The 17,158-nt window shown below is 40.6% G+C and overlaps 1 protein-coding gene across 3 annotated transcripts in view; it reads left to right on the forward strand.

Annotated features, from left to right (window-relative positions):
* The first annotated feature begins 1,973 nt into the window (after positions 1–1,973).
* Positions 1,974–17,158, forward strand: part of smox (spermine oxidase) — a 59,589-nt gene continuing 44,404 nt past the window's right edge. For all 3 annotated transcript variants that reach the window (XM_061912136.1, XM_061912145.1, XM_061912154.1), the window contains exon 1: positions 1,974–2,126. The gene's annotated coding sequence lies outside the window, so the exon portion shown is untranslated. The remainder of the gene's footprint in view (positions 2,127–17,158) is intronic.

Here is a 17,158-nt window from a genome sequence, read left to right on the forward strand (position 1 = left end):
ACGCAGTCTGATAGTTTATATATCAATGATGAAATATTAACATTGCAACACATGCAAATACGGCCGGGTTAGATTACTAAATTGCAATTTTTAATTTCCCGCGGAGTTTCTTGTTGAAAACATCGCGGAATGATGACACGTGCGCGTGACGTCACGGACTGTCAGGACATATTAGCGCAGCCTCATTTGCGGCTAAAAGTCGTCTCTTTTCATCGCGCAATTACACAGTATTCTGGACATCTGTGTTGCTGAATCTTTTGCAATTTGTTCAATTAATAATGGTCACAGTAGAAAGAGGGAGTTGGGAAGCTTTAGCCTTTAGCCACACAAACACACGGTGATTCCTTGTTTAAATTCCCAGAGGTGAAGCTTTACTATGGATCAGAGCGGTCAAGCGAACATGGTTCCCGACCACTTGTCAACCGGCATTTTTCGGTGAAAAAATTGTGGTAAAAAGTCGAGAACTGCTGAGCTTGCGCCGTCCATTTGAACCGCCGTTGACTTCCCTCAGAGACTGGCCTCAAGACACCCGTGGACACACCCCTCTGACTATCAGGTACTATTTAATCTCACTAAAACACTAGCAACACAATAAAAAGATAAGGGAATTCCCAGAATTATCCTAGTAAATGTGTCTAAAAACATCCGAATCGGTCCCAATAAAATTGCCTTTTTTTTTTTAGTCCTTCGCTATCAATATCATCATCCACAAATCTTTCATCCTCGCTGAAATTAATGGGGAAATTGTCGTTTTCTCGGTCCGTGAGGACGTGAGGAGCCCTCACACTTGTGACGTCATAGTAGGGCTGGTCGACAAAACAATAACAATATATATCGCAATAGACATGTGATCAATATCAATAGAAAATTGGGTCGATAGAACGTTCGATAATTTCACTGAGTTCTGTTAGAAAAAATATAGGAAGAAAGGCCGATGCGCAACCGCACGGCATTCTGGGGGGTGTAGGCAGAGGAAGGGCTTTGGCCTCTCGACCTATCACGGCCGAGCCTGAACCGCAAGGCAATCTGGGAAATGCTAACAGGAAAAAAAAAAAAAAAAAAGCAACAACGGCTAGCTGACGACGAGGAGTGATACGAAACGGGAATAGGAGTGTGGCAGCACGAGAGGAAATTGTAAATAAAAAAGAAAACGTCACGTCACCAGTTTGGCAGTATTTTGTCACAGACGCAAGTTTATTCCGATGTTTACAACATTCTGTAAGACATGTTTGTTTCTGCTTGCTTAATATGACGGTTATTTATTTGCATTTATTGTCACCAATATGGCTTTAAAGCCTGAGTTGTACACTATTCATTTCTTAATTACAATACTTTGGACATTTTGTTGGATTAAGCATTTATTTAATGTCGTTATTTACACATCGACCAGTATTTTCATTTATTTGACTGTTTTTCATAATGCTGACCTCGTTCTAAAGGTTAAAGGTTATATTTGAAATAAAAGTATTTAAATTCAGCCTTTTTTCTCCTGGTTTTTATTTAGAATAGTTTTTCTTAAAAAATCAATAATTATCGATATCGACTGATATGAAACACTTATATTGTGATACATTTTTTAGTCATATCGCCCAGCCTTACGTCATCGCCTGCGACTTCTGGTAGAGGCAAGGCTTTTTTTATCAGCACCGAAAGTTGCCAACTTTATCGTCGATGTTCTCTACTAAATCAGTTTAGCAAAAATAAGGCAATATCGTGAAGTGATCAAGTATGTCACATAGAATGGACCTGCTATCCCCGGTTAAATAAGAAAATCTCATTTCAGTAGGCCTTTAAGTAAAAACAAAAAAAAAAGAAGAAAAAAAACTCCATAAGTATCTATGGATCACCTGGTCTATAGTTCATGCTTGAGTGCATGCAGATTGTTTGTGTATTTGGTGCGAGCACATGAGTTGTGCGCGCGGTGGGCGGGGCCGTGACGTCACCAGCCCTCATGTATTACCAATGAGGAGGCGAGCGGCTCGGCACAAACTGGCTGCTTCTGGTTTCCACGCACAAATACAAAAGCGGAGCCGGTGCGACGGTGCGTGGGGCGACATTGCACACACAAAAGGCGAGCAACCGAGGAGGGATTTCTTTTCGAGGTGTGAAGACGACGACACACTCAGGCAAGTCCAGCCGACACGAACCAGCTTTTAGCTTTGCGCTTGTTTGGACGCTTTGCGTGGACCGCGAGTCAACAAACACTCACTTTATTCTGCCTGCTGTCACACTTTGCCACTGATGGCGCACACTTTTCTGCAGAAAGATGAGCTTTATTCACAACAAGGGGTTGTTGTTGAGCGGATTTGCCCTGGCGGTGCACAGCGGAGAGTTTCTCTCCTTGTTGTTGTTTTGTTCAACAAAAACCCAACCATAATAACCTTTGTTTGCCCATGTGCCAGTCAGAGGAACAACTCACTGCACTTGTTGTGACTGTGTTGTTGAGCTATGGCAGCTGCTACCTGCCACACATGGTGTGTTCCATCCTCACAAATCTCTAACTCACCTGTGTCAAACTCAAGGCCCGGGGGCCAGATCTGGCCCACCACGTCACTTGAAGTGAACCTGGCACATCTGTGAATGTCAGTTCAAGTGGCCCGACACGTCCGTTGAAGTGGCCCGGCATGTCAGTGAATGTGTCCGGCCACGTCAGTTAATGTCAGTGATTTGGCCCGACAGTCAGTTAATGTCAGTGAAAGTGGCCTGACACGTCAGTGGAATTGGCCCGACACGTCAGTTCACGTGGCCCGACATTTCTGTGAATGTCAGTTCAAGTGGCCCGACACGTCAGTGGAAGTGGCCCGACATGTCAGTTATTGTGTCCCGCCACGTCAGTTAATGTCAGTGAAATTGGCACGACTTGTCAGTGGCCCGACACGTCAGTGGAAGTGGCCAGACATGTCAGTGGAAGTGGCCCAACATGTCAGTTAATGTGTCCCGCCACGTCGGTTAATGTCAGTGATAGTGGCCCAACATGTCAGTTAATGTCAGTGAAAGTGGCCCGACACGTCAGTGAAAGTGGCCCGACACGTCAGTGGAAGTGGCCCGACACGTCAGTTCACGTGGCCCGACATTTCTGTGAATGTCAGTGGAAGTGGCCCGACATGTCAGTTATTGTGTCCCGCCACGTCAGTTAATGTCAGTGAAAGTGGCCCGACACGTCAGTGAACGTGGCCAGACACGTCAGTGAATGTGGCCCGACACGTCAGTGGAAGTGGCCCGACACGTCAGTTCACGTGGCCCGACATTTCTGTGAATGTCAGTGGAAGTGGCCCGACATGTCAGTTATTGTGTCCCGCCACGTCAGTTAATGTCAGTGAAGGTGGCCCGACACGTCAGTGAACGTGGCCCGACACGTCAGTGAACGTGGCCAGACACGTCAGTGAATGTGGCCTGACACGTGAGTGAAAGTGGACGGCCCCGTGACTGAAAGTGAGTGAAATTGGCCCAACATGTCGGATAAGGAGGCCTGACACATCAGTGATTGTGGCCCGACACGTCACTGGAAGTGGCCCGACACGTCACTGGAAGTGGCCCAACATGTCAGTGAATGTGTCCCGCCACGTCAGTTAATGTCAGTGAAAGTGGCCCGACACGTCAGTGGAAGTGGCCCAACATGCCAGTGAATGTGGCCCGCCACGTCAGTTAATGTCAGTGAAAGTGGCCCGACATGTCAGTGGAAGTGGCCCGATACGTCAGTTGAAGTGGCCCGACACGTCAGTGAATGTCGCCCGCCACGTCAGTTAATGTCAGTGAAAGTGGCCCGACACGTCAGTGAAAGTGGACCGACACGTCAGTGAAAGTGGCCCGCCACGTCAGTTAAAGTGGCCCGACACGTCATTGAAAGTGGCCCACCATGTTAGTGAAGGTGGCCCGACACGTCAGTGAATGTGGCCTGACACATGAGTGAAAGTGTACGGCCCCGTGACTGAAAGTGGCCCGGCATGTCAGTGAAAGTGGCCCACCATGTTAGTGAAATTGGGCCAACATGTCAGATAAGGAGGCCTGACACATCAGTGATTGTGGCCTGACACGTCAGTGAACGTGGCCTGACACGTCAGTGAATGTGGCCTGACACGTCAGTTAATGTCAGTGGAAGTGGCCCGACACATCAGTGGAAGTTGCCCGACGTGTCAGTGAATGTGGCCCGTCACATCAGTTAATGTCAGTGAAAGCCGCCCGACACGTCAGTTGAGGCGGCCCGACACGTCAGTTGAGGCGGCCCGACACGTCAGTTGAGGCGGACCGACACGTCAGTTGTGGGCGGCCCGACACGTCAGTTGTGGGCGGCCCGACACGTCAGTTGTGTGCGGCCCGACACGTCAGTTGTGGCCGGCCCGACACGTCAGTTGTGGCCGGCCCGACACGTCAGTTGTGGCCGGCCCGACACGTCAGTTGTGGCCGGCCCGACACGTCAGTTGTGGCCGGCCCGACACCTCAGTGAAGGTGGCACTAACTCTTCCGGGATGCTACAATATACAAGCCCCCTGCCCCCACACCTCAACCCGACCCCCCAACCCCGCCCACCCCAACATCCTCATGCTCTCTCAAGGAGAGCATGTCCCAAATTCCAAGCTGCTGTTTTGAGGCATGTTAAAAACAATAATGCACTTTGTGACTTCAATAATAAATATGGCAGTGCCATGTTGGCATCTGTTTCCATAACTTGAGTTGATTTATTTTGGAAAACTTTGTTACATTGTTTAATGCATCCAGCTGGGCATCACAACGAAATTAGTCATAATAATGTGTTAATTCCACGACTGTATATATCGGTATCGGTTGATATCGGAATCAGTAATTAAGAGTTGGACAATGTCGGATATCGGCAAAAAAGCCATTATCGGACATCTCTAATCACAATACATTTCTCGCAACTTTATGAAATTGTAAAATTACAACTTTTATTTCGCAACCTTTTTGTGACATTTCTATTTGTTCTTTTTGAACAAGTGAAACTTTTTTTATTTTCACGTTACGAATTTCCTCACAAACAAACATTTTTCTTGTAATATTGCGAAAAAAGTTGCAATATTGCAACATTTTTTGTATATTTGTATAAACATTACCATTTTTATCCCATTGTATTGCGATTTTATTGCAACACGTTTCGGTACCAAGCCATTGTAGTTATGGATACTAAAAGGGAGGTACCGGTATCAAATCTCACGGTAATATTAGAACGATATTAAGGCCATCGTACGAAATGTTTGCGGTAAATGTCCAAAAAAATAATAATTAAAAGCTTGGTAAAAATGTCATAGTGTAAAATTGTCAGGAATGTTTAAGATAAACACACATGTTGAAATCATTTTTTACTGCAAACAAGTATTTCTGTGTGTAAAGAATTGTACAGGAACATCTATTGTTTCAAGCAAATATTAAAAATAATAACTTAGTTGATTTATTTAAAGTAACAATGTAAACATCCAGTGTATAAACAATAATGTACACTTTAGTGTCGTCCTACTTTTTACATTACGGGAAACAGCGTCCTCTACAGTGGACATTTGTTGTATCAGTCAGACAGTTTATTCCACTCGCCCCCCGCGACATTGAGGGACAAGCGGTAGGAAAATACAAACCCCGTTTCGATATGAGTTGGGAAATTGTGTTAAATGTAAATATAAACGGAATAGAATGATTTGCAAATCCATTTCAACCCATATTCAGTTGAATGCACTACAAAGATAACATATTTGATGTTCAAACTCATAAACTTTATTTTTTTGGCAAATAATAATTAACTTAGAATTTCATGGCTGCTACACGTGCCAAAGTAGTTCGGAAAGGGCATGTTAACCACTGTGTTACATCACATTTTCTTTTAACATCACTCAATAAATGTTTGGGAACTGAGGAAACTAATTGTTCAAGCTTTGAAAGTGGAATTATTTTCCATTCTTGTTTTATGTAGAGCTTCAGTCGTTCAACAGTCCGGGGTCTCCACTGTCGTATTTTACGCTTTATACTGCGCCACAAATTTGTCTGGACTGCAGGCAGGCCAGAAAAGTACCCGCACTCTTTTACTACGAGGCCACGCTGTTGTAACACGTGGCTTGGCATTGTTTTGCTGAAATAAGCAGGGGCGTCCATGATAACGTTGCTTGAATGACAACATATGTTGCTCCAAAACCTGTATGTACATTTCAGCATTAATGGTGCCTTCAAAGATGTGTAAGTTACCCATGCCTTGGGCACTAATGCACCCCCATACCATCACATGTGCTGGCTTTTGAACTTTGCACCTATAATAATCCGGATGGTTATTTTCTTCTTTGTTCCGGAGGACACCACGTCCACAGTTTCCAAATATAATTTGAAATGTGGACTCGTCAGACCACAGAAGACTTTTTTATACCATGGTATTGGATCAGTACATCTTAGATGAGCTTGGGCCCAGCGAAGACGGCGGCTTTCTTTGGTGTTGTTGATAAATGGCTTTTGCTTTGCAAAGCAGAGTTTTAACTTGCACTTACAGATGTAGCGACCAGCTGTAGTTACTGACAGTGGTTTTATGAAGTGTTCCTGAGCCCTTGTGGTGATATCCTTTACACACTGTCGGTTTTTGATGCAGTACCGCCTGAGGGATCAGAAGTCTGTAATATCATCGCTTACGTGCAGTGGTTTCTCCAGATTCTCTGAACCTTTTGATGATTTTACAGACCGTAGATGGTAAAATCCCTAAATTCCTTGCAATAGCTCGTTGAGAAATGTTGTTCTAAAACGGTTCGACAATTTGCTTAAAAATTGGTAACCCTCGCCCCATCCTTCCTTGTTTGTGAATGACTTAGCATTTAATGGCAGCTGCTTTTATACCCAATCATGGCACCCACCTGTTCCCAATTAGCCTGCACACCTGTGGGATGTTCCAAATAAGTGTTTGATGAGCATTCCTCAACTTTATCAGTATTTATTGCCACCTTTCCCAACTTCTTTGTCACGTGTTGCTGGCATCAAATTGTAAAGTTAATGATTATTTGCAAAAAAAAAAAAAAAAAAAAAAAATGTTTATCAGTTTGAACATCAAATATGTTGTCTTTGTAGCATATTCAACTGAATATGGGTTGAAAAGGATTTGCAAATCATTGTATTCTGTTAATATTTACATCTAACACAATTTCACAACTCATATGGAAACAGGGTTTGTAGATGAATGGATTGAGGATGTATCGAGTAGAATTGTAGTTTACTCGTATTTCCCGCGTTGAACTTTTTTGGTGGGACGATTTCCCGCCGGGTGGTGCGACGAGATCACCTGGCTCTGCGTTGCCTAGGAAACGCTCGAAACGAAAGTGGCACGCTTCGCTTTGCAGAACGTGGACTTTCTTACCCCTCGCCAAAGATGGTTACATTTTGGCCTGGGCTTGTTTGTTTGTAAGTCAGCCACAAAACTCAACCAGCTATGGACTGATTCAATGCAAAAAAAAACAAAAAACACCTTTTATTCACGACATAGTCATAAAAATAAAATAAAAAAAACACTGGTCGACATCGCTCATTGCTAATTGTGTTAATTTTATCTAAGGTTATTTAACCTTTTTTCTTTGTTGTGTACAGTGGTCACATGTGTGTGTGTGTGTGTTTTTGTGTCGTCCACTCCATCATCCTTGAGGCAAAAGTGTGGAATGTCTAACCTTCGACACAAAGCCGCTAAGATTAAACTGTTTTTTTTTTTTGCCTGCTCGATGCCGCGACGGAGACGTGTGTCCTCTAAAAATATTACAGATGTGGACTCAGCTGGAATTAAAGGAGAAGAGATTGAGGAAAGCAGTAAAGTTGGAAGACTAGGGGGAGGGGGGGAAAAAAAGGCCACCGGCAGATAGTACATTGTAGATTGCCATTTCTAGGTCAGTGGTGAAATCCCGCCCCCCCCAAGCCCACTCTCCTTACGCCACCTCACCCCGACTGCCAATCCACCCAAGGCCAGCCCACATTAATCTGCCGCGATCACGTAAAGCGTGGAAAAGCTTGGCGTGCATGGTAACCGGCCGGGAAATTACAATTACAGTAAAAAAAACAGCAGGATTAGCGGTCAGTAACAGTCAGGTAGGCGTCTCTTTCTGATTTCATTTTCAAAATCACATTTCCGTGCTGTCTTTGCACTCCGAAATTAGATTTTACTTAATTGGACATTCCCCTCTAAAAAAGCAGATGAACCACGCTTTTAACATTCTAGCTATTTCTCATATTGCTACATATTTTAACTTTGTCTTTGATCATGGCCTTGTAATTCAGATGCCGGTTTTGGTTATTTTAAGTCTAAAAAAGGGATCTCCAAACTTTTTGACTTGGGGGCCATTGAGCTAAAAAATTTGGTTGAAGGCCGACTGCAAATAAATTAACTATATTCATATATATATATATATATATATATATATATATATTTATATATATATATATATATATATATATATATATATATATATATATATGTGTGTGTGTGTATATATGTATGCGTGTGTATATATATATATATATGTATATATATGTGTGTATATATGTATGCGTGTGTATATATATATGTATATATATATGTGTGTGTATATATGTGTGTGTGTGTATATATGTATATATATATGTATGTGTGTATATATGTATATATATATGTATGTGTGTATACATGTGTATATATATGTGTGTATAAATACATATATATAGTATATATATATATATATACATATATATATATATATATATATATATATATATACATGTGTGTACATATGTATAAATATGTATTTTTTTTTATATTAAAATAATAGAATGGATAGATAGATAGATAGTACTTTATTGATTCCTTCAGGAGAGTTCCTTCAGGAAAATTAAAATTCCAGCAGCAGTGTACAGAGTTGAGATCAACTTAGAAAAAAAGTAAAAAGTAAACAATGGGGGTTTAAATGGAAACAAAATAGAAAAAATATTACATTAAGAATAAAAAATAAAAAGCAACAATCGGAATAAAAATATAGCAGTAAAATAAGAATATAACAAGAGAAAGTAGGCAGTAGTGACCATGTTATGAAAACGTATTGCACTGTTATTGTTTTGCATCCCCTGTCATCCTTGTACCCCCCCCACCCCACATAATTAATAATATAATTGGATATTAAGAGTGTGTAGCTTGTTTACTTCTGTGACAACCTCCTTAAAGTTTTGTAAACAATCAGAAAAATCAAGCAGCTAAAATGCGCCAAACATGAGTACGTTTGGAGAGTGTTTTCCGTTTTTTCCCCATCATGATTTGCAATGATATAAATGGGTGTGATTTTTAATTTCTTATGGCGATTGGACATTTTTTATAATGTCCAGATTGTCTGTTGACAATTTATTTTTTATTTTTTGCACCATGACTAGGGAAGGTTATTTGATTTAGGTCAGATAGGTAAATGCTGCGCACACCACCATTCAGTGAATAATTCAAGGTCATTGGCCTGAATTTTTTTACATTGTCCACCAGGTGGCGACATAATAGCAGCATCAAAATGATGAATGAAAAAAGTCTCTCTGTGGGTAAAATTCCTTATTAAACTCACGACGCTCGAGGGCCAAAATGAAGGCGTAGTTTGGACACTAGTCTAAAATATGATGTGAGCCGCTTGGACACGCCTGCCCTACATCATCCTCTGCATTAGTACCACTTTTTACCTTCAATCCGGCGTGAGGTGCACAGCGGTCCCAACTATTACATCATCAATGTTTGTTATCACGTAGCAGTTATTGAATGCCTGTAAACAAAAGATATATGCAACGAAAAAATTCATTAAAAAAAGTTATCTTTCAAAATATGCTGCTTCACTTTACTGCAGTGTTTTCTTTTTTTCTTTTTTAACTATTGTCAATGTATTTTTGGCCTAAATTAAGGTTTCTTTGTCCAAAGAGATGCACCTGGGGATAGGTTGATTGGCAACACTAAATTGGCCCTAGTGTGTGAATGTGAGTGTGAATGTCGTCTGTCTATATGTGTTGGCCCTGCGATGAGATGGCGACTTGTCCAGGGTGTACCCTGCCTTCCGCCCGATTGTAGCTGAGATAAGCACCAGCGCCCCCCGTGACCCCAAAGGGAATAAGCAGTAGAAAATGGATGGATGTGCAAAAAACGTTCCAGTATGTTCCGGTGTCGAAGAGGTTGTAACGTGTCACGGATGGCAGGCAGAGTGCAAGTAAAGAGTTTTAAGGGGGACCTATTATGCCAAACCAACTTTTCTTTTCTATTGATGCCTATTTAGGATCTGCATAAGTCACAAACATGTGAAATCAAACCTTGGAGGCATGTCAGAGATGTTTATAAAACAATCTTGCCTTCCCTCATACTTCCTCCAAATGAGCCGTGCGGAATTTGCACAACTTAAATAAAATAAATGATAAATGGGTTGTACTTGTATAGCGCTTTTCTACCTTCAAGGTACTCTAAGCGCTTTGACACTACTTCCACATTTACCCATTCACACACACATTCACACACTGATGGAGGCACCCATCAGGAGCAAGGGTGAAGTGTCTTGCTCAGGACACAACGGACGTGACGAGGTTGGTTCTAGGTGGGATTTGAACCAGTGACCCTCGGGTTGCGCACGGCCACTCTTCCACTGCGCCACCAATATGTGACGTTAAGGGATGTCACCATATATGGTACAATTCTGCCTAGGTCCGCTATTGTTGTCTGTTGCTATAGTCAATAAGTTCCTTTTTTTTGTTTGTTTCTCCTTGTTGTGGAGCAAACTGGCTCGTACATGCACATGCATCCTCCGCTGTTGCCATTTCTAATAAAAAGTAGCGTATAGTTCTTAATTATATCTGTCAGTAGACCCACTATGGAAGCGCTGAGTAAAAGTGTAAATAAGGACACCATTACATGTTATGTAGACCACAAGGAAGTGTTTTAAATGTAGAAAAAAAATCAGAACGCGACCCTTTTAAATAAAAAAATAGTGCAGCAGGGAAGTGCACAAATATAATAAGCTGGCATATAAAGTATCATGATTGGGAACCTTAGGTGTGTCCTGATTGCCAATCAGGACTCAATTGCAGCTCTTTGAGACACTTGTGATTTAGGGCTATATAAATAAACATTGATTGATTGAATCAGGGACAGGTGATAAAGCCAGCACTCAGACTGGAGAACCGGTGACAAGAGAAGCCAAACAGGAAGTGGAATTTAACATAAAAAGGCTGGAAAAAAACAACAATTGAAAGCAAAAGAACATAAATAAACATAGTCCAGCAAACGGCTAAGTGGCTTAATTAACTAAACATTCCATTAATACAGTAGTATTGGTCATAAGGGTGCTCCAAAAAAATGTATATTTGTGTCGAGATTCTCATTTATTCTAGTTCAAAATTGATTAATGATTTTAAAAAATCTATTTTTGATCTTGATTTTTTTAAAGAATCATTAAAAAAAAAAGAAGTTTTTTTTTAGTAGTCATATGTCAGCAGCCAAGATACGTTTTTTTAATCTGTGTAACCTGGACTAAAATGTTTTATTTGGGGCTGCACTAAATAGTTAAAATAAAAAATTATGGTTATTATCATCAATATTGAAATTACGATTATTAATTATGTTATGTAAAAACATTTTTAGAGCATTTTTATTGTAAACGAAGAATATGCGAACAAAGCTTTTCTTTCCAAATGAAACTTAAAAAAAAAAAAAATGTATAAGTAGTGAGATACATTTAACAAATGGATAACTAAAAGTCACAGACGATCACTCTTATTCAATGGTTGTGGCCAAAATTGTGATGATTGAAATTCAATAAATTGTGCAGCCGTAGTTTTATCATTTTTATACCAAATAATATATTGCAAGAATCCAAAATAAGATTTGCCATTCGTTTTAATCCCACTTGAAACCAAGTCCTAATTTAAAATAAAAATCTAAGTTTTTAAAAAAAAAAAACATTACTTTTATTTTATTTTTTCATGTAAAATTTTGAAAATATATATTTTTAAGATGTATAAAATATTCAGAGAATCGGTTTAACTTGAGAATAGTTTTTTTATTCTGAATCAAATAGTCTCCCCAAGAATTGGAATCGAATCATAATTTATTTTAAGATTTACATCCCTAACTGGCCACTAGATGAGAGTAAACGGATCAGAGCGCACATTTCAGTATCATGGCCACTGATTGGCCCAGCCTCAGACAGCATTACTCTATTGGATAGAACTAGTGTAATGGTGACTAAAGGATGTTATTTCATTTCTTAAAGGCTCTCATAATGTTAAAAAAAAACATATTTAGGTTTATTGTATGCTCTTGATATGAGAATATATGATTTTGAAAAAATAATTCTGACTTTGCGGAAATGTACTTAAGATTACGGTTGTCAGGAACTGCTGGTGACGAACCCCAACATGCAGAGATGGGAGGCGTGTTGCAGGAAAACATGACTTTAACGTCAATAGGAAATGTAGGGAAAACAGTAACCAGGATAACAGGAGACAATATAACAGGAAAAAAATGGAGACAGCAAACAATCCTCGAGCCCTGACTGAAGGGTGAGGCAGGCATAAATAGCCAGTTGATTGACGCCAGGTGTGGCCAGGCTGCCAATCAGCAGCAGGAAATAGCGCTCGGGGAGATGTGGAGGAAATGGAACCAAAATAACAGCGCTGACAGGAAATAAATACAAACAGAGGAAAACCCAAACATAACCAAACTGTCAGTGACAAGCCTGCATTACTGTTACGGGTGCTGAAAAAATCTAACCATATGCGAATCGCGATTTCAAATATGTTCATTATTTTTAAAAATCAATAAAGAATAAAAATTGTAGCAATCACATTTTTTTAGGCCAAGTGTATTTGGATGTGAATTCATGTCTAGTGGGCTCTCATAGTGTAAACAAAACATATTTTGACGGTTTTCAACACATTTCGTATGGTATGGCAATGAAAATGTACTTGTAAATTTACTTATGTTTACCACGATTACTGTAGTTTTTTAATTGTCCTACTAGTACTTCCAACAGAAACACCTGTCCAGTAAATCCGAGAAGAGGCTGACCCACATTTTGGGTTACGCCGCCGTGATGTCACATGTCACACCTGTTGCAGGCTACATGACAACAATGTGAAACAGGTGGCTGTGCATCTATACGGGAATGATTAAATGTGTGTCTGCAGAGGTTCTGTCTGCACTTTGTGTGCTAACATGTTGCTTGGCTGACACCTTCCAGTCACAGCATGTGTCTCCAAGGAACCGTGGGAGTGAAAAGTGGGACAAAACGCTCATATAACTCGGCTCTGTAGCGTTATCAGGCACTAGGTTTCTCTCTCACACAGCTTTCTGCATTTGTGATGCAAAGCTCACATTGAGCATCAGTGTGCCTCGGTAGTTGCAGCACAGTTGGCTGCAACTAAAAGGGATGTGCCGAGTGATCGACCACTGATCAGAATCGGATGATTTTCGTGGAAAAGTATGCGATCGCCATTGCCGGTTAATGCCTTTTTAATGCCGACCACAAACACTGATTCCCCTAGTTGACGCTGCATTTATTTGTGTGTGTATATATATATATATATATATATATATATATATATTTACATATATATATATATATATATATATATATACACAGTGGGGCAAAAAAGTATTTAGTCAGCCACCGATTGTGCAAGTTCTCCCACTTAAAATGATGACAGAGGTCTGTAATTTTCATCATAGGTACACTTCAACTGTGAGAGACAGAATGTGAAAAAAAAATCCAGGAATTCACATTGTAGGCATTTTAAAGAATTTATTTGTAAATTATGGTGGAAAATAAGTATTTGGTCAACCATTCAAAGCTCTCACTGATGGAAGGAGGTTTTGACTCAAAATCTCACGATACATGGCCCCATTCATTCTTTTCTTAACACGGATCAATCGTCCTGTCCCCCTAGCAGAAAAACAGCCCCAAAGCATGATGTTTCCACCCCCATACTTCACAGTAGGTATGGTGTTCTTGGGATGCAACTCAGTATTCTTCTTCCTCCAAACACGACGAGTTGAGTTTATGCCAAAATGGATACATGGATGATACAGCAGAGGATTGGGAGAATGTCATGTGGTCAGATGAAACCGAAATAGAACTTTTTGGTATAAACTCAACTCGTCGTGTATACAGTATGTATATCTTGGGCCCATCTCTTCATTGATTAATTACTCAGAGGTTGGACTAAAGCCCTTAGTTCCTCCCTAAATCTCCATCCAAAGTCCATAAAAGTATTGATGTGTGTGTCATTTAAGAACAATCAGGACAACGCCATCTAACATGTTTGAACTCTCACAAAAACAAAAATACCGCATTGTGAATAGAAGAATGGGTTTTGTTGGTGCTGCCTTTTTTTGTTGCCATCACGGCACTGTTGCGTGTTCGTCCGTGTTGATTGGCTCATATTGCCCATCCAATTTGAAGCTGAAATATTACGACAAAAGAACATTTGGCTTTGTAATCTTATTTTTTTCCTTTGCTAATTGTTGTTACTTCGCGGAACTTCTCACTAGCAAGTTCCGAGGCTCTGTCTCCTGTTTCTGTGTTACATGTGTAAGGCTAGCGGTAGGGATGCATCGGCGCAGGCGTCGAGCTCATAGAGGAAAACCCTGTGTCGGTGCGAGTACCGCTTTTCGAAAGTCACGTGACCGATCATGAGCTATTTCGGTCACTTGGCCGATACGCAAACTGTGTCAAACTGACGCCTGCGCGCCAAACTGTGTTTATAAGGAAGTGCATCAGTCAACGAGATGCTGCTGCCAACAGAATCGCCGCACTTCTGTCGTTGGTCATTTGTCATTTATCGTCGTCGGAGATCATTTCCGCCGTGTGGGAATATTTTGATCATATATCGGAAAAAAGGTATTTGTGTTCATTTCCTTGTCGTTTTATCCTATTCTCTCAAAGTTTCCACTTGATCTGTTAGTAAGGGTGCAACGGTACGTGTATTTGTATTGAACCGTTTCAGTACGGGGGTTTCGGTTCGGTACGGGGGTGTTTCTAAGGTAAAGTCTTAACAAGCTGCTTTGCTTCTTCTGCCTCTGTCTCAGCACCCAGCATTGTCCCACCCACACAACCATCCAATTAGTTACATTAAAAAGCGGTAACAGCCAATCAACACTGCTTATTCAGAGCGCATGTAAAAAAAAAATAAATAAAAAAATTAAATAATTCCCAGTCCACAAGCATCCTCATTCACAACACGCTCTCTTAGATTTCCATGGTATGATACAAGTTCACATTATTTATTGACTGTATCTAAAAAAGATAAAAATATATTTGTATTTAGATGAAGATATGAAATAATCATAAATGAAATACAATAAGACATGCACCTGGGGATAGGTTGATTGGCAACACTAAATTGGCCCTAGTGTTTGAATGTGAGTGTGAATGTTGTCTGTCTATCTGTGTTGGCCCTGCGATGAAGTGGCGACTTGTCCAGGGTGTACCCTGCCTTCCGCCCGATTGTAGCTGAGATAGGCGCCAGCGCCCCCCGCGACCCCAAAAGGGAATAAGCGGTAGAAAATGGATGGATGGATGGAAATACAATAACTTGGTTTATATAATTGTATATACTAGGTCATAAAATCAGTGTCAGTTGTGTCGGTCCATAGGTTGCTTGTAGGGATTTTCAATGTCCAGCAGATGTCAGTATTTAGTGACACAGTATCGATACAGTTTTGCAATGTGTCGAAACGCTTCATGACGCTTCATCAACCCATCTCTAGCTAGCGGTCTCCGGCCATTGAATACAAGATTCTGAATGAATGTAAAGAGGGCTCACTGGGTTCATTTAATTTTACTGTTAAATACTGTATTTTCCGGACCATATGGCGCACCGGAATATAAAGCACACTGCCGATGAATGGTCTATTTTTCATATAGACCATTCATTAAATGAGTCATATTCTTTATTTTTATTCCCAATTGTGCTCTATATAACATGTAATGGTGGTTGGTTGATCAAAATGTTGCATAGATTATATTTTAAAGAACATCTTCAAGCCGCTTTCTGACAGTTGCTTCGTTTTGTAGGCGGTCTTATTTACGTGGCTCACCTTTGACAGCGTCTTCTCCCCATCGTCTTTGTTGTAGCGGTGTAGCGTGCAAGGACGGGAGTGGGAGAATTTTCAAAAGGTGGAGCTAACTTTTTTAATGACGTTCAGATTTTACTTAAATGAATAACAGAGCAGCATATCTTCATCCGGAAAAAACAACACCAGAAATGTGTCCCGTGAAAAAACGTCCGACCGGAACTCTAATAACTAAAGTTCCTTGGGTGAATAATACAACTCGATACACCGGTTTGTTTTAGCGCTTTCATGGCGAGTTTACTGAAACATATAAGTAAGAACTTTACACTACTTTATATTAGAAATGTTAACAGAGGAGAATGAATGTCACATAACAAGAAGATAGAGAAAAAGAAGAAGCTTTTATCAACTTCGGCTTCGGGGGGCGCAAGTTTTTAGGATTTATGCAGATCCCAAATACAGATCAGCAGGTACCAGAAGGCAAGAAAAGTTACTTTTGCATAGTATTTCAAAACAAAACGCCAGATAATATGTCTCACCTAAAACACACACCATAATACTTACCTATGTTTAATGTGCCGACAATCCATCAAGCGGTGAGGCTTCATAGCTTACCAGTCATACTAAAACATTTTGATAGATTTTTAAGCGCCGTGTGTAATGTTCTGTATTTTCAATGGAACCTCTAAAATGTTGGTGTTGTTTTCTTTAGACCCATCATAGTGCAGGCTACACTTATCTCTTATGTGTGACTGCCTTTGACTGGTCACACTTATCATTGCACTATGTAGCAAATAAAATAGCTTCAAGGTGGGTGAGCTCAACCAAACATATTACTTTCATGAGGTGCACCGGGTTATAAGACGCTGTGTCGAGTTTTGAGAAAAAAAAAAAAGATTTTAAGTGCGCCTTATAGTCCGGAAAATACGATAAACATGTTCAGGTGCTGAGAGCCGTGCACAGAGTGAGACCCCGTTGGAAGCGAGAGGCGAAGAAACGCGAGGCTCTATAGAATTCTGATTAGCGAACACATCTGTCACTCAAGAAAAAGTACAAAAAACTTCAGCCTCTTGCGGTTCCTTTAATGCACTAATTAAAAACATTGATCAGAATCGGACCAGAATCCTATTTATCGGCCAT

Source organism: Nerophis ophidion, linkage group LG01 (assembly GCF_033978795.1).
Source record: "Nerophis ophidion isolate RoL-2023_Sa linkage group LG01, RoL_Noph_v1.0, whole genome shotgun sequence".
Classification (NCBI taxonomy): Eukaryota; Metazoa; Chordata; class Actinopteri; order Syngnathiformes; family Syngnathidae; genus Nerophis; species Nerophis ophidion.